Genomic DNA, 22,550 nt, shown 5'->3' with positions numbered 1-22,550 from the left:
AGAGATGGTAAGTTGGCCACTGAGGTATGAGACAAATGGTGGAGACTGGATGGCTCCACTGGTCCTTAAGTGCTGGACAGAATTGGAAACAGGTGCATGCAGCTGAAGAGCAGGAACAACACTCCACCCAGCTGGGAGGAGTCTGCCTGATGAAAGGCCCTAGACCCAAAAGGGACACAACAACATCATATACCATGACAATCAGTAAGCTCTACAGGAGAAATATGTCCGCTAATTAATTTGAAGCACAAGGGTCCAGACTTCTTGGATGGTCTGTGTCAAGTATGAGAGATGCGTATAGTCCAGGTTTTTGTGTTTATTAATAACAGGTTGCCAGGAGGTAATCAATACATGTCATGCAGCATGCATAGCATACACATTACAAGAAGAACCTCAAGTCACCTTTTAGATCTTGCATGACTGACTTGTATGGCAACACCACGTAACTAAAACAGTGCATTTACACAATGGTCTACATCCCCCTTTGTAGGCTTAACGTGCAACATAAACAAAATTGACTGATAGCAGATTCATTTAGAACTTGTTGTTAGAACTTCAATTCACAATCAAGGCTGAGCTTTTCAAGACAAAACAAAAGAGTTAGTGTGGCACATGAACCTTACAGTCTAATGCAAAGGCGGTCACTCATTTTAACCAACCACTTAAATTCAGTTCAATAACTATGAATCTCATTGGAACAAAATATAACAGTTATTTACACCACATTTGCAGGTAAATCCACTCATGTAATAGTGCCTTAATTAAAGTTTCATTCTCAGTCCAGGTACTTTTTGTTCGGCTTGGAGACTCTGCCAAATCTGGTGACATATATGGATGCGGAAGACTTAGCTACACTTTCTCCCTGAGTCTCATGTAGTAACTTGCTGCAATTCTTTTCTGCACCAATTGGTGTTTGACATTGTTGTGGATGTGCACGTTCCATGTCGGGGTTCGCCCTTTCAGGGTGGTGTGTGTATTGAGGTTGTTTGTGTTCACTTGCATGTGTGAGTGGCTCTGAGGGTTGCAGAGGTTGCGGCTCCATCACCGGTAGGAGTTGCTTTCTGTTTCGTCAGTACTCTCTCCCTTCAGACTCGACTACGTATGAACGTGGTTAATTGCATCTTCTCCTCACAATGGCTATCCTGTCATGCCCCTTGTCTGTTTGGAGTCTCACCACTTGATTTGGTAGCAGGGGAAGTAATGGTTTGCTGGATTTGTCATAACGTTTCTGCCTCTCGCGTTTCTTTGTGAGCTGGGCTTTGACATAGGCTGTTGATTTTGCTGCAGGTTTTGACAGGTGTTTGCAGATGGGCAGGACTGTTCGAATCCACCTGGACAGCAGTCTTTGTGCAGGATAGCCCAGGATCACAGGCTTTGCAAGTTCAGGTAGACGTCTGTCCTGTCCCTTTTTGTTGTCTCCAACAGCTGCTTTGCACTCTGCACAGCCCTTTCACTGAGGCCGTTGGACTGCAGGTAGTCGGGACTGCTTGTCACATGTATGAAGTCCCAAGATTTGGTGAAGTCACGGACTGTCTGACTCATGAACTGAGTACCGTTGTCTGAATACAGCTTTTGTGGTATGCCATGAACAGAGAAATTGCGTTTTAGTTTGTTAATTGCACATAGGGAGGACATGTTGCTGAGCCGGTCAACTTCAAACTAGCCTGAGTACGAGTCCACAAGCACAAGGTAGTGGTGGTTCTCCCATTGGAATATATCTGTGGCAACAGTAGACCAGGGCAGATTGGGAACTGTGTGTAGTTTTAGTGGTTCTCTTTGTTGGTGTGGTTTCAGGCTGTTGCAGATACTGCGTGCCTGTATAGCAATCTCCACATCCTGATTTACTGATTTCCAGAATGCACACTCTCTCGCGCTCCTCTTCATAGCTTCCACACCTGGATGACCCTTGTGTAGCACCTTAACATACTCAGAATGTAGGGAAGCAGGGATAATAGGTCTGTTTCTTCGCATGATGATGTTGTCCTTGACAGTGAGTTCATCGTGGAAATTGAAATATGGTTTGGCCTCTGCCGGTACTTTGAGTGATTGTCTGGAGGACTGAGTCTGAGGCTGTGTGTTCGCGCAGTTCATCAAGCCCTTTTCAATCTGTGCGTACCTCCGTTCTGTCTCGGTCAATGCGTGGGACACATAAGCCACTGGCATGCCGTCCTGAGGGCAGGCAGCACCTAAACCATCTTGGGATGCGTCACAGGTGAGAGTCACAGGTTTTGCAACATCATAGTGATGGAGCACAGATGGACTTGTGACACACAGCTTGAGTCCATCGAACGCATCCTGTTGGTGTTGTGTCCAGTTCCAAGCCACATCTTTGTGTAGCAGTTGCCGTAGTGGCTGTGTCAGCTCGCTCAGGGTTGGGATGAACTTACCCAGGTAAGTAACCATTCCTAAAAAGTGTTACAAGGCTGCTTTGTCCTCCGGAGGGGGCATTTTGTTGATTGCTGCTATTTTTGTAGGATCAGCTTTGAGACCTGTCTCAGTGAACACGTGTCCTACGTAGCTCACCTCCCTTAGCCCAAATTTGCGTTTATTGTTATTGAGTCTGAGCTTTACCTTTCTGGCCCGGTCCAGAATCTTTTTCAGATTTTTCTCATGCTCTTCTGCATCTCTGCCACCAATAATAATGCCGTCTACAATTATAGCACAAGGGTATCCAGTGAATATTTGTTGCAGGGCTCTTGGGAAAACTTCAGAGGTGGTATTGATCCCAAAGGGCAACCTGTGGAATTTGAACCTGCCAAAGGGGGTTGTGAACGTGGCGTGGAGAGATGAGGTGTCGTCCAATTTAATCTGCCAGAATGCAGGCAGTCTGGATCCTCCCGGGATTCTGCCTGTGTGATGCAGTTTTCACCGTCCGTGACTGCGGGTGCATATGTGAATGACTGCTCCCTTTCTATAGCCTCTGGTCCCGTGAGATTGAGGAGTATGTATGCGCTAGTCTTGGCAGGTTTAGCCCTGTGTGCAGAGGTGATGAATATTTCATACTCATGTTCAGACTTACACCAGTTTTCTGCCACATTCCCGTCAAAGACGAGGGGATCAGGACGTCTGAATCCGTCTGCCATTCCGTGATTTGTTCACCTCCATTCCTCATGCCGAGTTGTATGTAAAGTTACGTCTGGCTCAGTCACAGTGAGGGACAACCCACTTCTGCCACCATGTCAAGTATGAGAGATGCCTATAGTCCAAGTTTTTGTATTTATTAATAACAGGTTGCAAGGAGGTAATCAATACATGTCATGCAGCATGCTTAGCATACACATTACAAGAAGAACCTCAAGTCACCTTTTAGATCTTGCATGACTGACTTGTATGGCAACACCATGTAGCCAAAACAGTCCATTTACACAATGGTCTACAGTCTGTTATTCCAGTGAAGCCACAGCAGCCATATTATTGGTCAGATAATCGTATTAAAAATGCTCCAAAAGGCTCCAAACACACAAACACTGTCCAGAGGTCCAGTTCAGGGACTCCAGTTAGCTGAGCGTTAGCCTAGCAGACAGCTAGCAGCTACAGCTACCTGTGTGGTGGATGGTGACACAGCGCCAGGTGGGCATTAGAGGAACTGCAGTTTTTGGCATCTCTGGAGGTTGCCACTTACTATTTTCTTAGTGTTGGTACCTGGGTGTTACACCGCTGCTGGATACACTGGCTGCATCTACTCTGCAGACTCAGTAGCAAAGGTTCATTTCTTCTATTTATGATTTCATGGGGAGCATTATTACCTTATGATAGCAGGATTACTCAATGTGTGTTAGTGTGTGCAGTTAGAAATACTATGAAAGCAGAATGAAATCATCAATCAATCAGGTTATCATGAGGTTTCTTTAAAGGAAAACTGATCTACAGATTCTTTTAATGGAGTGGTTTAAACTGTGCCAGGATGAGAGAACTGAGCCTCCAGGTTTTAAAACATGGTTTAACTAGTTTAAGGGGTCATTCACAAATATCGACAGTTTCCAGAGGGTACAAAGCATACTCTTTTTCAGACCCCCCAAAAGCATAGAAAGAAAATGTTTTTTTCATTACTTTTTTTTTTATGAATTGTTTCATGACATTTAATTTCACCTGGTTCTTTGGTATTGTAATGTACTAGGAAGTATTGGCCGTGCGCTTCCACATTAATCTTGATACGGCAGCGTCCATCAGGACGTTGAAAGGATCGGCGAGAGATTGCAGCAAAAGTCACCTTTAATTTATAATTCAGCAGTTCCTGTTGGCCGTAACCACGCCATAACTGTACAGGCATGAAGGTATGAACCTGACTGACTGTCTCGCTCTCACGCCATCACTGCTTCACTCAATCACCACAAACACACACAGCGCTGCCCCGCCCCCTTCTACTCTCAGCCACTTAGCTCATAAACAACCACAGTGATGGAGGACACACACCTGTTTATCTATATCATATATATAGTCATAAAATAAAAGGTCAAGCTGAGTGTGTGTATGTGAGATCTCACAAAAGTTTTGGGAGATCTCGCTAAAGTACATCTGTCTCTCTTTTCCCTCGTTTTTTTCTCCCATGTCCCTTGTGGGGTTCTGTAAAATCCTGGTGTTGAAAAATTCTGTAGATCTTAGTATTAAATGTACTCTTTCCCATCTATTAAAACATTGTATTGTTGCACTAATAAATTTCCATCCATCCATCCATTCTCTTCCTCTTGTTCTTTTCAGGATCGCAGGAGGGCTGGAGCCTATCCCAGCTGTCGTATGGCGAGATGTAGGGTGCACCCTGTAATGAACAGATATACCTATTTATTAGAATTTATAGAGTGCAATAAACTGATTTGAATTTTAATGTGAATTTGTATTGCACTGCATGTATGGAAAATGTACACATCACCACACTGTACACAGTGGCAGTGGAGCGATTTGTCATCTGAATAGCCGGTCTTGTGCCAAAAAGTGATTTCTGGTATTTACCCCAAAAATTATTGCTGGTATTTATTTTGTTGTAAATTACTTATAACCATAGGCGTAGGAACTGGGGGGGGGGGCATGTCCCCCCCAATATTGGAGACAGGCGCATTTGTCCCACCCAAAAATTACACCGTGGAGGAGAAAATTTTTTAACTCGCGTGCTTTTATTTTGAAGGCGCAACATAGCGTCATGCCACTGCGCTCCCCCCGCCCCCCTCTGAACGGCTACGAGTGTTTGGGAGCCGGAGACAGAAGGCAGGAGTCAGAAACTCCTTGAATGAGGTAAAACGGTTTGTTAGGAATGTTCCCATGAATATGGCTGTTTGTCAGTTTACTTTCATACAGAGGATAAAGTTTACTTACTGGAGAAGAAGTCAATTTGAACGAATTTCAAATGAGAGGCGGAAAAATCATCTTGGCTCTTCTGCTTAGGCCAATATTTATAACCTTTTATGTACCTGTTTGCCTAAATGCAGGGCTGTAAAGAGGCACACAACTTGTCTATTAAATGTGAGAGGTATCACTTTTATTTTTTTATTTTGGTTATTATTATTTTTATTGATACTTATTTTGATTTATTAGATTAGAGTTTCAAACTGAAAAGGCATATTTTAATAGCTGTTTTTTTTAACTTAAAGTTGATATTAAAAAGGGAATAATTTGTTCATTACATTATCTGTGAGGATTCCTTCATGTCAGAACGTTGTTTAATTAAAGAACCAGTTCTGTTGCCAGTCAACCTACATAAATGCATTTTTGACCATTATTAAATGTTTTCGACCAATAAAACATATCAAACTTTGCACTTCTGTGCGTTATTAAATTATTTTTGTGCTACTGAAATATTTAGCTTGCTAGTATATGAAGGAGTGTGAGGGCCACATTGAGAAAAAATAAATCATTTTGAGCATTTTGTGCATTTTGAGAATAAAGTCAAAATTGTTGAAGTCGTCATTTCAAGTCAAAAAACGGCCACAGCTGCTATAATCTCTACAAAATGCCTTGGGTAGAAACAACTTGATCAGCTGTGTTATTGTGTCTTGTGGGTCTACATGTCCTCTCTGTACTGTATGAAGGTGCAGCCATCCTTCCATCTAACGTTGCCAGTTTGTGAGGTTTTTTCCTTCTGAGCAGATGCAGCTTTCTGCACTCTCTCTTTAACGTCCTCATACTTATCACTACACTGTGTTTATGTACTAAGAGAGAAATCATTTCCTTGTTACTAAAATCGATTCTAAAGTATAGTTTCACTAACTCATAATACAGTTGGCAGTTGTTTGACTTGAAATGACTTTAATCTGCACATTTTGACTTTTTTCTCAAATTTATAAATTTATTCTCAAAATCCACAATTTATTTTTTTTTCTCAGTGTGGCCCTAATACTCCTTTGTACTAGTACCAGTGCAGCCAGCTGATAAAGTGAGCCCTACAGCCTGGAATGACATGGTCATTATGCTTCATAAAAGACTCAAGTCATTTTGTTTGGTGGTTTGTCCACGTCTTATGATTATAAAACATATATATATGTAAATTATACATGCAATAATATAGGTGTACACAACACTATTTTTCCAAGAAACATTTGAAAAACAAGAAAGTAAAAGATCAAATAGTTAGTCCTTGGTTAAGAACATGTTCTACATATTATTTATATAAAAAATATGTATATATAAGGGCATCAGTGCTTTAAAGTGAGGAGACTATTTCTTTTTTTTTTTTTTTTGAACAAGGCAGGAGCCTGGACAGAGAGCTATGATCCCCAGTACAAGCACAAATGTGTGGATTTTTTTTTTCTTTTTAGGTGTTTCCTCCTTGTGTATTTGGGAGATAGGGGTGGGACTATGCCGGATCTGTCTGTTTTGAGACTTTTTTCTGTTTGGTATTCTCTTATGTTTTGTGTGCTCCACATTACAGTTTGGTTGGCCATATATGTGCAGTAATAATGTTAATGGATCTGTTAGTGGTTACCCAGTTAACTGTGTGAGTTGGAATGTAAAATCCCTTAATGGTCCAGTAAAACTTAGGAAAATTATGACACATTTGAGACACTTAACACTCCCAAAGGGATTAATAAAGTTTAATCTAATCTAATCTAATATTGCTTTTTTACAAGAGACCCATTTGCGTGCAGCAGATAGTATGCATTGAAACAAGATTGGTCAGGTGTTCCAGTCCAATTTCCAAGCCAAATCAAGAGGTGTAGCCATTTTAGTTGGTAGTCAGGTGCAATTTATAGCATCCAGTGTGTATGTGGATAATGCTGGACGCTATGTAATAGTAGTGGGGAAGCTATACGCACTTCCAGTAATCTTAGCCTCAGTATATGCACCAAATTGGCATGATCACATGTTTTTTAACACATTTTTCTCAAAGATGCCTAATATATTAACACACAATCTCATAATTGGGGGAGATATAAATTGTGTGCTATCCTCTCTTGATCGAAGCACAGCAGGGAAAATCCGCCTTACTAAGTCTGCTCAATCAATTAATTAATTTCTTAAAACTTATGGTGTGGTTGACATATGGCGCTTTCGAAATCCAACTTTAAGATCTTATTCATTCTTCTCTCCTGTTCATAAGACCTACTCACAAATCGATTTTTTCTTCCTCGATAAACAAATTCTACCTTTAGTGAAAGAATGTGATTATGGAGCAATAATTATATCTGACCATAGTCTTCTTACAATTAAATTGAATGTTCCTGTCACGCAATCGGTCTATCGTCCCTGGCGGCTTAATTCCTTACTTTTATCCTATGAAGACTTTGTTAAAATGCTTTCATCTGAAATTAATTTTTTTATTGTTGCTAATCGAACGCCGGGGATGTCTCTTGGTATTATTTGGGAGTCATTAAAGGCCTATTTGAGGGGTCAAACCATCTCTTACTGTGCAAATAAAAAGAAGAAAAACATGGAACGGCTAAGACAACTAACAGATGAGATTTTACAGTTAGACAGAGAATACAGCCACTCTGGTTCACAAGACCTACTGAAGAAACGTCTGTCTCTCCAAACTGAATTTAATATTTTGTCTACCCAGCATGTGGAGTATTTAATATCCAAATCTAGGTATGGTCACTGTACCAATCACTGTATACATCTGAGGCATCATTTAACCCAGCCGAGCTAGAGGATTCTTTTTTTTAAGAATGTTAAAATCCCATCAGTAAGTTCAGACCTGTTTAATGAACTGGAGAAAGATCTTTCTCTAGAGGAGATAAACTCTGCAATTATAGATGTGCAAAATGGAAAGTCTCCAGGCCCAGATGGCTTCCCGATGGAATTTTTTAAAGAAATTCTCTGATCTGCTTTCTCCTCTATTATTATCAGTTTTTGAAGAATCGCTGAGCATGCAATTATTACCATTGTCTATGTCATTGTCAAGCTGTAATTTCTTTGTTATTAAAGGAGGAGAAAGATCCCTTAAACTGCAGTTCATATCGCCCGGTTTCACTATTGAATTCAGACTCAAAAATTCTTAGTAAAGTGTTGGCGAAACGACTTGAACAAGTTATGCCCACAATTGTTTCATCTGACCAGACAGGATTTGTTAACAATCGCCAATCCTTTTTTAATATCAGGCGGCTGTTTAATGTGTTATATACTCCCACCCCACCTGGCCATAACTGTGATGAGGTCATACTTTCGTTAGATGCTGAGAAAGCATTTGACCAGGTGGAGTGGAATTACCTTTTTAGGAGACCTTTAATTTCGGTCCTAAATTTATATCGTGGGTGAAGTTGATATACACCTCGTCAATAGCGGCTGTACGCACTAATTGCAATCTATCCAGTTATTCTGAATTGACACGTGGTACGAGGCAGGGGTGCCCACTCTCCCCACTTTTATTCGCACTTGTGATTGAACCGCTTGCTGTAGCGTTGCGGCAAAGTCAGGTGATTAAAGGTATAATTCGGTTCGGCACTGAACATAAAGTTTCCTTATATGCCTATGATGCCCTTTTGTATATTTCAGACTCTTCTTCTAGTCTTCCTGAGTTACTTATTTTACTTCAAAAATTTGGGAGAATATCTGGTTATAAGATTAATCTTCAAAAAAGCGAGCTGATGCCTGTGACATCTATAGAAGGGAAGCCTATGGGCACTGTTCCTTTTAAAATTAGTTCTAAAAAATTTTAATATCTAGGTTTCTGGATAACTTGATCCTATAAAGATCTTTATAAGGCAAATTATCTACCACTATTAGTGAATCTTAGGCAGGACATTGCTAGGTGGGAATCCCTACCTCTATCCCTTGCGGGAAGAATCAATTCAATTAAAATGACTATACTGCCTAAATTTCTTTATTTATTTCAGAGTGTGCCAATGTTCCTTACTAAGTCTTTCTTTTCTAATTTGGACAGTGAATTATCAGCATTTGGTTGGAATAAAAAGCATCCACGGATTGGCAGGAAGATGCTGCAATTACCTCTTAGTCTTGGAGGCATGTCATCCCCTAACTTCATGTACTAATATTGGGCGGCTAACATTAGAACTTGATTATATTGGTTAAAAAAGGACACTCCTGTCCCAAGTTGGGTGGCCTTGGAAAGAGGCTCAATTGTATCTGGTTCTCTCTCCCTTTTACTCTGCTCCAAGTTACCTTTTAATCAACCAGTCGGAACATATACTTCTAATCCAGTGGTAATTCACACAGTAAAATCTGGAATCAGTGTAGAAGATCATTCAAAAGTACAGAGTTATTATTGGCAGCCCCTGTATCAAATAATCACGTTTATTCCTTCATTAACAGATTCAGCTTTTAATATCTGGGCTCTAAAATGAATAAATTTATTATATGATCTATATGTAGATAATAGGTTTGCTTCATTTGAACAGTTGGTACAGAAATTTGATATTAATAAATCACAGTTTTTCAAATATTTGCAATTGAGACATTTTGTAATGTCCAACTCTGAGTGCTTTCCTCTACGCCCTACTACCTCTGTTGTTGATAAGATTCTGGAGTGTAGGTCTGACACAAAACGATCCATGAGTAGAGTTTATACACTGCTTAATTCATACCATGATACCAATTTGGATTCTCTGAAATACAGGTGGGAGATGGACTTGGAGGAATCCATATCAGATTCAGACTGGCAAAAGGTTATTCAAAATATTTATTCTTCCTCAATTTGTCTAAGGCATGCAATAGTTCAATTCAAGGTAGTACATCGTCTACATTGGTCTAAAGATAAATTGTACAAGTTTAAAAAGGACCTGGATCCGACATGTGATCACTGTAAACTGACTCCAGCTACACTTTTACATACATTCTGGACTTGTCCAAAACTACATGGGTATTGGCAATCTATTTTTGATACTTTATCAGAAGTATCTGGACAAATTATTCACCCGTCACCACTCATCGCTCTCTTCGGTGTGGCCCCAGCAGATATCATTGTCAGCAAACATCAGAGGAATATGATAGCCTTCTGCTCTCTTCTGGCCAGGAGACTGATTCTGTGTAGATGGAAAGATCCGCATCCTCCAGCATACGGACATTGGATAAAAGAGGTTATGTATTACATTCATCTGGAGAAGATTAGACGGTCAAGGGTTCTGTTAAAAAATTCTATGATATCTGGCAGCTATTTTTAACCTATTTTTGAAGGTATTTCAGCAGACAAACTTGTGTAGTGATCAATTGCTGGTTGTATTATATGCACAAATCTGAGATTAATATTACCGTATTTTCCGGAGTATAAGTTGCACTTTTTTTCATAGTTTGGCTGGGGGTGCGACCTATACTCCGGAGCGACGTATATGTGACATTTATAACACATGAACCAAAATACTCCAGCCACTTGACATCTCCGTGAACTGCGGCTTTAAGGCAGTCTTGTGTAACCTGTGGGCGCAGTGGATGATGGATGGAGAGCACAGCTTAACGGCAACTGGGAGAATGCGCCACCCAACTTTCCTGGAAGTCATTGGATGGATCAAGAAAACATGGGCTTCAGTGACAAACCATCCTGTTGGGATTCAGGAAGGCTGGAATAATTGGAACTGCAGCTGACGACGAGTCTGACTAACGCGACACAGAAGAGGAAGCGGCGCTTCGTCTACAGAGTGTACGGAATTGTTTAGAAGTGACACCGAGGATGAAGAATTCAATGGATTGATGGTTTGGTTAACTTGTTAGTATGTTCTTTATGCTATGGTTATCTGAATAACTTAATGTTACGTTAACACACCGAACTCGTGTTCGTTGTGCGTCATGTAGCTGAATGTGCTACGTTAGCATAATTTCAATTCAATTCAATTTTATTTATATAGCGCCAAATCACAACAAACTGTCGCCTCAAGGCACTTTGTATTGTGGGTAAAGACCCTACAATAATACAGAGAAAACCCAACAGTCAAAACGACCCCCTATGAGCAGCACTTGGCGACAGTGGAAAGGAAAAACTCCCTTTTAACAGGAAGAAACCTCCAGCAGAACCAGGCTCAGGGAGGGGCAGTCATCTGCCGCGACCGGTTGGGCTGAGGGGAGAGAAAGACATGCTGTGGAAGAGAGCCAGAGATTAATATCAATTAATGATTAAATGCAGAGTGGAGTATAAACAAAGTAAATAAGGTGAATGAGAAACAGTGCATTATGTGAACCCCCCAGCAGACTAGGCCTATAGCAGCATAACTAAGGGATGGTTCAGGGTCACCTGATCCAGCCCTAACTATAAGCTTTATCATAAAGGAAAGTTTTAAGCCTAATCTTAAAAATAGAGAGGGTGTCTGTCTCCCGAATCCAAGCTGGAAGCTGGTTCCACAGAAGAGGCGCCTGAAAGCTGAAGGCTCTGCCTCCCATTCTACTCTTAAGTATCCTAGGAACCACAAGTAAGCCAGCAGTCTGAGAGCGAAGTGCTCTGTTGGGGTGATATGGTACTATGAGGTCTTTGAGATAAGATGGTGCCTGATTATTCAAGACCTTGTATGTGAGGAGAAGAATTTTAAATTCTATTCTAGATTTAACAGGGAGCCAATGAAGAGAAGCCAATATGGGAGAAATCTGCTCTCTCTTTCTAGTCCCTGTCAGTACTCTAGCTGCAGCATTTTGGATCAGCTGAAGGCTTTTCAGGAAGCTTTTAGGACAGCCTGATAATAATGAATTACAATAATCCAGCCTAGAAGTAATAAATGCATGAATTAGCTTTTCAGCATCACTCTGAGAAAGGATGTTTCTAATTTTAGAAATATTGCGCAAATGCAAAAAAGCGGTCCTACATATTTGTTTAATATGTGCATTGAAGGACATATCCTGGTCAAAAATGACTCCAAGATTTCTCACAGTGTTACTGGAGGCCAAAGTAATGCCATCCAGAGTAAGTATCTGGTTAGACACCATGTTTCTAAGATTTGTGGGGCCGAGAACAAGAATTTCAGTTTGATCTGAATTTAGAAGCAGGAAATTAGAGGTCATCCAGGCCTTAATATCTTTAAGACATTCCTGCAGTTTAACTAATTGATGTGTGTCATCTGGCTTCATTGATAGGTAAAGCTGAGTATCATCTGCATAACAATGAAAATTGATGCAGTGCTTTCTAATAATACTGCCTAAGGGAAGCATGTATAATGTAAATAAAATTGGTCCTAGCACAGAACCCTGTGGAACTCCATAATTAACCTTACTGTCTGAAGAAGACTCCCCATTTACATGAACAAATTGGAGTCTATGAGATAAATATGATTCAAACCACTGCAGTGCAGTACCTTTAATACCTATAGCAAGCTCTAATCTCTGTAATAAAATGTTATGGTCAACAGTATCAAAAGCTGCACTGAGGTCCAACAGGACAAGAACAGAGATGAGTCCACTGTCAGAGGCTGTAAGAAGATCATTTGTAACCTTCACTAATGCTGTTTCTGTACTGTGATGAATTCTGAAACCTGACTGAAACTCTTTAAATAAACCGTTCCTCTGCAGATGATCAGTTAGCTGTTTTACAACTACTCTTTCAAGAATCTTTGAGAGAAAAGGAAGGTTGGAGATTGGCCTATAATTAGCTAAGACAGCTGGGTCAGTGATGGCTTTTTAAGCAGAGGTTTAATTACAGCCACCTTGAAGGTCTGTGGTACATAGCCAACTAATAAAGACTGATTGATCATTTTTAAGATTGAAGCATCAATAATTGGAAAGACTTCTTTGAACAGTCTAGTAGGAATGGGATCTAATAAACATGTTGCTGGTTTGGAGGAAGTAACTATTGAAGTTAACTCTGAAAGATCAACTGGAGCAAAAGAGTCTAAACAAATACCAGCAGTGCTGAAAGCAGCCGAACATGAAGAATAATCTTTGAGATGGTTATGAATAATTTTTTCTCGAATGTCTAAAATTTTATTTGTAAAGAAATCCATGAAGTCACTACTAGTTAACGTGAAAGGAATACTCGGCTCTACAGAGCTCTGACTCTTTGTCAGCCTGGCTACAGTGCTGAAAACAAACCTGGGGTTGTTCTTATTCTCTTCAATTAATGATGAATAGTAAGATGTCCTAGCTTTACGGAGGGCTTTTTTATAGAGCAACAAACTCTTTTTCCAGGCTAAATGAGCATCTTCTAATTTAGTGAGACGCCATTCCCTCTCCAGCTTTCGGGTTATCTGCTTTTTTCCCAATTAGGATGGACAAGACTAAGAGTCAGGCTTTCAAAAGAATGAAAACTTTGTCTGGGTCTCTGATTAATTAATAAGCTGGAATTGAAGATTGCAGCTACTCCTCCTCCTCGACCTGTGCTTCGAGCATTCTGACAGTTACTGTAACTCGGGGGTGTTGATTCATTTAAACTAACATATTCATCCTGCTGTAACCAGGTTTCTGTAAGGCAGAATAAATCAATACGATGATCAATTATTAAATCATTTACTAATAGGGACTTGGAAGAGAGAGACCTAATGTTTAACAATCCACATTTAATTGTTTTATTCTTTGGTGCAGTTGATGAAGCTGTATTATTTATTGTTTTTGAATTTTTATGCTTAAATAGCTTTTTGCTGATTTTAGCTTTGGTTTTTGGTGGTCTGGGAGCAGCACCGACTCTATGGGGATGGGGTTTTGGGGGGATGGCAGGAGGAGAGAAGCTGCAGAGAGGCGTGTAAGACTGCAACTCTGCTTCCTGGTCTCAACCCTGGGTAGTCAGTTTTTAGGAGGGTTAATAAATTTGGCCAGATTTCTAGAAATGAGAGCTGCTCCATCCAAAGTGGGATGGATGCCGTCTCTCCTAACAAGACCAGGTTTTCCCCAGAAACTTTGCCAATTATCTATGAAGCCCACGTCATTTTTTGGACACCACTCAGACAGCCAGCGATTCAAGGAGAACATGCGGCTAAACATGTCGCTCCTGGTCTGATTGGGGAGGGGCCCAGAGAAAACTACAGAGTCCGACATCATTTTTGCAAAGTTACACACCGAGTCAATATTAATTTTAGTGACCTCCAATTGGCGTAACCGGGTGTCATTACTGCCGACGTGAATAACGATCTTACCAAATCTACGATTAGCCTTAGCCAGCAGTTTCAAATTTCCATGAATGTCGCCTGCTCTGGCCCCTGGAAGACATTTGACTATGGTCGCCGGTGTCTCTAGCTTCACGTTTCTCAAAACAGAGTCACCAATAACCAGAGTTTGTTCCTCGGCGGGTGTGTCGCCGAGTGGAGAAAAACAGTTAGAGACGTGAACAGGTTGGTGGTGTACCCGGGGCTTCTGCTTAGGACTACGCTTCCTCCTCACCGTCACCCAGCTGGCCTGTTTTCCCTGCTGCTCGGGATCTGCTGGGGGGGAGCTAACGGCGGCTAAGCTACCATGGTCCGCACCCGCTACAGGGGCCTGGCTAGATGCAGGATTTTCCAGGGTGCGGAGCCGAGTCTCCAGTTCAGAAAGCCTGGCCTCCAGAGCTACAAACAGACTACATTTATTACAAGTACCGTTACTGCTAAAGGAGGCCGAGGAGTAACTAAACATGTGACACCCAGAGCAGGAAAGTGCAGGAGAGACAGGAGAAGAAGCCATGCTGGTAGTGAGTCGGCTAAGGGCTAAGCTACTAGCTGAGCTAAGCTAGCGAATTTCTAAAAACAAATAAAGTGAGTAATGTGAATACAGGTGATTCAGCAAAGAGTATGCTATTTAAAGTAGGTGAAGATTACACTAAAATATGTTATTATCCAGATAAATCTAGTTATACAGATATAACAGCTAACAGACAGAGAAACACTGTGCTCCGAAACAGGAACAGGAAGTGATACAATACCGCAGTGAGAGCCAACACCAAGTGACAGCGCCTGTACTCAGTAAGACAGTCAAACGTCTTACAGGACGAACACGGTAACGTAGGCGTAACCGTGTTCGTCCTGTTCTTTAATCAATTATTATTTTAAATTGCCGTTCAAGATGGAATTTCTGCTCTGGGTCTCGGATTCTATCACACACACACACACACACACCCCCCCCCTTCAAAAAAAAAAAAGTGCAACTTATAGTCCAGTGCGACCTATATATGTTTTTTTCTTCTTTATTATGCATTTTTTGGCTGGTGCGACCTATACTCCGGAGCGACGTATAGTCCAAAAAATACGGTAGTTACTTTACAAACACAAGATGTACACGTGTTGATGTAATAGATCCGACATAGAAGGGGTGGGGTGGGAGGGATTTTTGTAGTGTATGTGCATTTTTGTTGTTGTTTTATGTTTACTTAAAAAAAAAAACAATAAAAAGACTTTGATCAAAAAAAAAAGATCAAATAGCATTTTTTATGCTTTGCTCCGAGTATTTAGGGATCTGTCAGGTTTCTGATATGTGTCCCCCCAATAGTAAACTCCTTCCTACGCCCTTGCTTATAACCTATAATCTGTCAAGCATATCTCAAACATCATCTCTTATGAATGATATAAATTCATTTTGAGTCATAAAGAACATTTCTGTCACGTGGTAGAAGCTGCAGTCAGTTTTTGGCAAAGTGACTTTCATATTGTAGCGATTCTGTTAAAGGTAAATTGTTTCTATGATTTCCCACCGTTTTGTTGGTACTTGAACATATGTGTGCGCACGGAGGGGAGAGAGAGCGAGAGTCAAAGCTGGGCCGTTTCTCAAACCTCAAGTATGCAAGTATGAACTTGCGTACTTGACAAGTACGGACTTCCCAAGTACAGGAGATTATTTCTCTATTGGAACACCAGTGTACTTGATGACATCACAGCTCAGCTCCAGTGTTTCTATCACCTTCTGCTTAAATTTGCTGACTGCTTGGTTTTAAAAACTTAATCTCTGAATAAAAACATGTATACACAGCTCTGCTGCTTACTTTACAAAAACAGGTCAAATATTAAAATTATATTAATTCTATTCCAGAACACTTCCACCATTTACAACAGACATTTGTTTAGAATACAGTCAAATAAATATTTACACTTTAAAACATATAATTTGATCATTTCTGGAGCAGGCTTGTCATCAGTCTTCAAGATCTCCATAAACAGCATCAGCATGCCGATGCAATGTTCCCATTCCCGGTGAAAAGGCTCTCGTGTTCCTTCCTGAGTAAAATATTTTTAATATCAGTTTTATTAATTTGCACAGGAACAATTGAAATGCCGAAATAAACCAAACATCAGCCGTTAGAGATAATGTGAGTGTATTATATCTGTGTTTAACTTCCACTCAGCAGTGAAAACCAGCGGGAGTTTTGAAAATGATGTGCCGGCAGTCTGGAATTCTCCCCGCATACAGCGACCGTTGTTCGTCCGGCGAGTGGACAGTTGCTGTTAGAGCAGCGGAACGGACATCTCTGAAAACGTCGGCGCACATTTGAATTCAAGCAATATCTTGATAAACTGAGCAGATATTTGATGTCTACACATCTACATTCTCGCCTGAAAACACCGTAAAAATCTGTTCTGTGTCACAGAAGCGGTAATATTTCAAAATTTACTCAGTTTTAGCCGCTCTATTCCGCCATTATTAGTTTTGAGTTTTGTTCGAAATGCATTCTGGGATACTTGGCTGTACCAAGTCCACACAAGTCACCACCAATGCAGACTCAATAAAAGGGGCGGAGCGAGAACACATCCGGGTATTTTGAGGGAACACATATTGAGAAACGGCCCTGGAGTCCCGTTTTGTTGTTGTTTTCGGCATGGTTGCGGCACACAGCAACCATTTACTGTATTTTGCGGACCATAAAGCGCACCGCATTATAAGGCGCATGATAAAATTTATGTAGAACGAAACAAAAGCGTCAGGTAAGTTGAACTTTATTCAACTCATTCACAGTAACTCATAATATTGTTCAGTTGTAACAAATACAGAAAAATACACTCACATTTTAAATCATTCATCTTCCACAAATCCATCAAATTCCTCATCTTCAGTGTTTGAGTTGAACAGTTGGGCGATTTTGGCATCAAGCTTTCCGGGTTCCCTCTCTCATTATCCGAGTCAGTCTCGTTGTTGTTACTGTTTTGTTTTGGTTGCAGCACACAGCAACCATTTAATTGTTAATAAAAGGGCAACTTTTGCTGGCAATCTCTTGCCATCTTCTTCAATGTCTTAACGGACACTACAATATATTCTTTATTAATGAGGGTAAGAACAAGTCATTTCTTCATTTTATATATAAGCCCTTCATAAATCCTGTGCACCAGTATATTTACGATATAAGCAAAGAAAAAACATTTATTAAAAAAAAAAAGAAATCCCTTTTTGACACAACACTGGAAACCTGAAAACTCCGCTGTCACTGTGTTTTGTGTACATACAGCGCTCGTACTGGGTCCCTTCTTATGGTGTGGCATCGCCCGGACCTCTCTTTGGCACTGAGGGGGACAGCACACACCCCCGGACCTCGAGTTGTCCTTTAGCGACTTCTAGCGATTTTTGAGACAGCCCGCAGTGAGTTGTGTTGCACAAAAGTTGGCAAAAGTGCTGGCCGCCGAGCACCAGATTACGCACAAATATCCGGGCCAGCATAGATGAAAACAGGCCAAATCCATCATTGTTTTCTGCGGTTTACTGCATAAGGTTTCTATTTTTTGGAACAATGCTTCCACTTCTTGTTGAATTTATCTCAGGTGGCTCTGGCTGCTTTCCACACCTGCTGCGCTGCACTCACAGCTTGTTCCTGTCCAATATCGTCAGTAGAGTCATTTTCTGAATCGATGATGGACTATTTTAGAGAATTTAATGAGGCCTTTGAACTGATCCGCCAGATCTGAGGCCATATCGCTGCAGTGGTGCAGTGGTGTGGATGCTGCAGCCATCGGTGCTCAAATTACACAGACCGACCGACATTTTCTAACTATTTGAAAAACGTACGCTGGGTGTTAGCCCCCTCCACCCGTCGTACGCTTTGTACATTCTGGAAAATATCGATATTTGTGAATGACCCCTAAATTTGTTGATTCATTTTCATGTCGAAATTCTTTGTGAATTATGAAAATTATATGAATTTTTGTTGTAGTTCATGTGGTGTTCCTGTTCATTTTCTGCTTGTATTTTAAACCTTTATAAATACAAGAGAAGAAGATCAATCTTTTTGCATCAAAATAAATGTGGCTAATATTCACAGCATCAGCATTTAGAGACAGAACATTTGTGCATAATAACATAAAGTGTGCTGAGAAGTGATTTTAGGCCCAAAGGCAGCAGCTGACATTTGACAGCTGAACTGTGTCTAACTTGATCAACGTCACCGCCTGATGTCAGGAACACACACCATCTTTAACAAGCCACCTGAACACAGGCAGTGTTCAAACCAGCAGCCTCTTTCTCCTCCTCCTTCTTCCTCTTTTCCTTTTTCTTGTTTTTTCACCTTCTCCTCCTCCTCATTCTTCTTCTCCTCCTCTTTTTGTTCTGCTTCATCTAAATTTGTTTAAATGTAACATTTTTTTACATTTCCTCTTAATCTTTGACTCTATTCATTTCCTTGCCCTTTGGTATGGAGAGAGCCTCCTTCATCATTATATAAAACACACACTTTACCTGTGTGTGTGTGAGAGAGCGAGAGAGAGTGAGAGAGAGACAGAGAGACAGAGAGGGTCTCCTGATGCCAGTAATAATAACAGCATGATTGTTGAGTAGCTAATCAATGCACTACAGCGTTAATGAGCCCATATAAGAGGATCGAGGGGTGTGTGTGTGTGTGTGTGTGTGTGTGTGTGTGTGTTCCAGAGGTAACCCCAGTGCCTCTGATTTTCTGCAACACAAAAATAAAATTGAAAACTCACTTTTTTGGAGATGTGCATGCTCACACTGTCACACAAACTGATTTTGAAACACACACGCACACACACATGCAGAGGCTGAGCAACACACACACCCAAATACACGTGTGTCACGTAGCTGGTGTCACATCGAGGATCCCCTCAGACTGGAACAACAAGCAGGGAGAGGAGCCGCTTCAAACAGGCGAACACACACACTCACAGAAACACACTTTAAATGCAGCAAATACACACATGATGTAAAGCAGAGCAAGGCAAAGCCTGGACAAGCTGAGGTCTGCAAAGAGACACAGAAAGAGAGGCTTAAGAGATCAAACCACCAGAGCAACCAGCTGAGAAAAAGCCTTATTAGACTTTCTAAACTCACAATCAAGACTGAGAATCTCTTTCACACACGTCTGTCACACATGTTTGTGTTGCACACATCTATATCACACATCTGTCACAAATGTCTGTCACATATGTCTGTGTCACACACATCTGTCACATAATTCTGTCACACATCTGTGTCACATGTCTGTGTCATATACGTCTGTGTCACACATCTGTCATACACAGAGGTGGCGAAAGTACTGACATTCTGTACTTAAGTAGAAGTACAAGTACTTGTGTTAAAAAATACTTTGGTAAAAGTCGAAGTACTGGTTCAACTTCTTTACTTAAGTAAAAGTAAAAAAGTACAGGCTCTGAAATGTACTCAAAGTAAGAAAGTAAAATTAGTTCTTTGGAGGACGTTTCTACCTGCTATTTTTGTGTAAAGCTAACTGAACCTTATTATATATTATTGTAATAATATAAAGTAATATATGAGAACACAAACATTATTCCAATCTAAATTTTAATCCTAATGAATGCACTCAGCTTGAGTCTGTTATGTAGGACACAAACTGTTAAAGGGAATTTAAACACAGCTCTGTTCTCTGTGTCCTCCATAGCAGAGGGTGACTGTGCCTCCACCTAAACACCAACATGAGGATACTCAGGGGTTACAGTGGGATTCAGAAGGTGGAGGAACCCTAAGATCAGCTGTAGTGGCTCTGCATGGGGAGAAGAATCACAACTTTCTATTGTGAGCTGCAGTAAATGATGCTGGTGTGCAGGCTGTGATCAGCTGACCTGCTGCTGCTGCTCTGAGGTTTACTGCTCTGTGTGGATGAAGTGAACTCACAAAGATGTAACCCAGTATTTCACAGCTCTCTGAGCTGATCTCCATCCCCTACACTGACAGCATACAGGCTGTAGAAATGTTGGATTCAGTGAATGAATCTCAGCATCAGCAGCTTTGATTCAGACTCATCTCTGCTGCACTGATGTAACCTGTAACTCTGACCATGAACACAGCCTCTGTGCACCAACACAGAGCTTTACTATAAATACAGTATAACAAGCTAACCTGTTTGTTACGTACTAAACTGCAGTATTTTCATACAATCTTTGAATTACATAAAGTCAGCATACCTTAGTTTGTTTTCCAGTCCTTACCTTTAAATCTAACCTCTCTTCTTCCTCTCCTGTCCTCTTTCTCCATCTCTGAGTGAACTTCTCTCTCTTTGCTCTCCCTGAAATACAGCAGCTCTTCTTTTAGCTAGCAGACACACTGTGTGACAAACTGCACACTTTGTGTGTTTGCTGATATTTGTTGAGCATTTAGAAATGTTGCATTTACCTGCCACACGTTACTTCCTTTATGCTCGCTCCTCTTCAGTAGCGCTAGCTAAGCTGTTTATGTCCCGCAAGCACAACTTACGGACTCGGTCCGGCCCGCTATAACCCCCGATTATAGCGCTATAAATGAGACATAAATTATATGGGTTTGTATATTTAATCCCTTTGTACCCGATACGCCAGTATGACTGTCTCTTATTATTCCTCCGTTTATGTTCAGATCGTTTGATGTTTGAAGGCGCACTGACCGGAAATGCAAACTTCTCCCTGAAGTGTTAAAAAGTAACGAGTCTGTTTGAAAATGTAAGAAGTAGAAAGTACAGATACTTGTGTAAAAATGTAGGGAGTAAAAGTAAAAAGTACTCAGAAAAATAAATACTCAAGTAAAGTACAGATACCTGAAAAATCTACTTAAGTACAGTGGTCATACACATCTGTGTCACACGTATGTCACACGTACACATCTGTGTCACACATCTGTGTCACACGTATGTCACGTGTATCAGGCTGTAAACATGTTTGTTTCTGCTGTGAAGGTGAACATTTTAACATGGGATTGACTCACTACTGCAGGTAACGTCAAATGGATGTTAGAGGAACTGCAGGTTGTGGTGCTTTCTGTGTACTGAGATCAATGTTGGTTGACACACATGCTAAAGTTACCATAGCAGGTCAGTGTGCTGGAATGTCCTCTTACTGTGGAGCAGCTGGAATCCTGATGGCTAACTCATGTACTTCAGCTGCAGTTATATGAGGGGGCACGTGTGTGTGTGTGTGTGTGTGTGTGTGTGTGTGTGTGTGTGTGTGTGTGTGTGTGTGTGTGTGTGTGTGTGTGTGTGTGTGTGTGTGTGTGTGTGTGTGTGAACCTAACCCAGTCTGAAATATCCTACCCTTTGGCTAACACTGCCCTTCATTTAGTTCTTGGATCTCTGTGTAGCTGTGTGTGTCCTCACCTGACTGTCTCTGTCCCTACCTCTGTGGGTCTACTTTGTTTTCTTTGTGATGTGTCTGTTTGACTGTGGCTCAGTATCACTAAACTTTTTAAGTGTTACATTTTTGTGTAGTCTGGACATAAGATCATGTGATTGTTGCTTTCAGCTGTTGTTTCTTTTAACTGTGTCAGTGTATTTATTTTGGGTGGTTATTACATGAAGACTGTACATACTAGAGTAAATTTGCATGATTCACGGTTCACAACAACCTTCATTTATCTCATACTGGATGTGGCCGCTTACTTCTATAATGAGGTTTTGCAGACATGCCACCACTAACCATTTAACATTAACTTTTCTGCCATTCTGGACATGTTAAAATCATAGTGAGAAGAGAATAAGGCCACAGTCATACATGTACAGGCCGAGAGAGCGGTCCACGACTATCTGGCAAACACCTGTTGTGAGGGGAAAATGTGTGTTCCTGGAGTTGTTAGTGGATGTTGGAGGTTGATGGCAGTTGCAGGGAAAATGATTCCTAAAGTCCCAATCACACGGGCCTTCAGACGGGCCTTCAGTAACCCCCGTGGCATCCACCAATCATTAGGGGAAAACGTGTATTCCCCGACCGCCTGACAAAAAGCTCCTTGCGATTGCTTTGGTCACAGCACGTTGCTGTAGACGTAGTTTGAATGGAAGTGAGGACTTGTCTACAAACATGGCCCGGCTGCTCCAGAAATAAACCAGATATAACAAAGGTTCCCTTTCAAAGTAAAAGCTGTGCCTCGGCACTGCA

At 41.0% G+C, this 22,550-nt stretch overlaps 1 protein-coding gene across 1 annotated transcript in view; it reads left to right on the top strand.

Moving 5' to 3' along the window:
- The window catches only part of LOC115799203 (sodium channel protein type 4 subunit alpha-like), a 330,533-nt gene that overhangs the window by 186,382 nt on the left and 121,601 nt on the right, over nt 1-22,550 (top strand). The window lies entirely within an intron of this gene.

Source organism: Archocentrus centrarchus, chromosome 20 (genome assembly GCF_007364275.1).
Source record: "Archocentrus centrarchus isolate MPI-CPG fArcCen1 chromosome 20, fArcCen1, whole genome shotgun sequence".
In the NCBI taxonomy this organism is placed as follows: Eukaryota; Metazoa; Chordata; class Actinopteri; order Cichliformes; family Cichlidae; genus Archocentrus; species Archocentrus centrarchus.
Note: the sequence above shows the minus strand (reverse complement) of the source record. Positions and strands in the feature narration are given on the sequence as shown.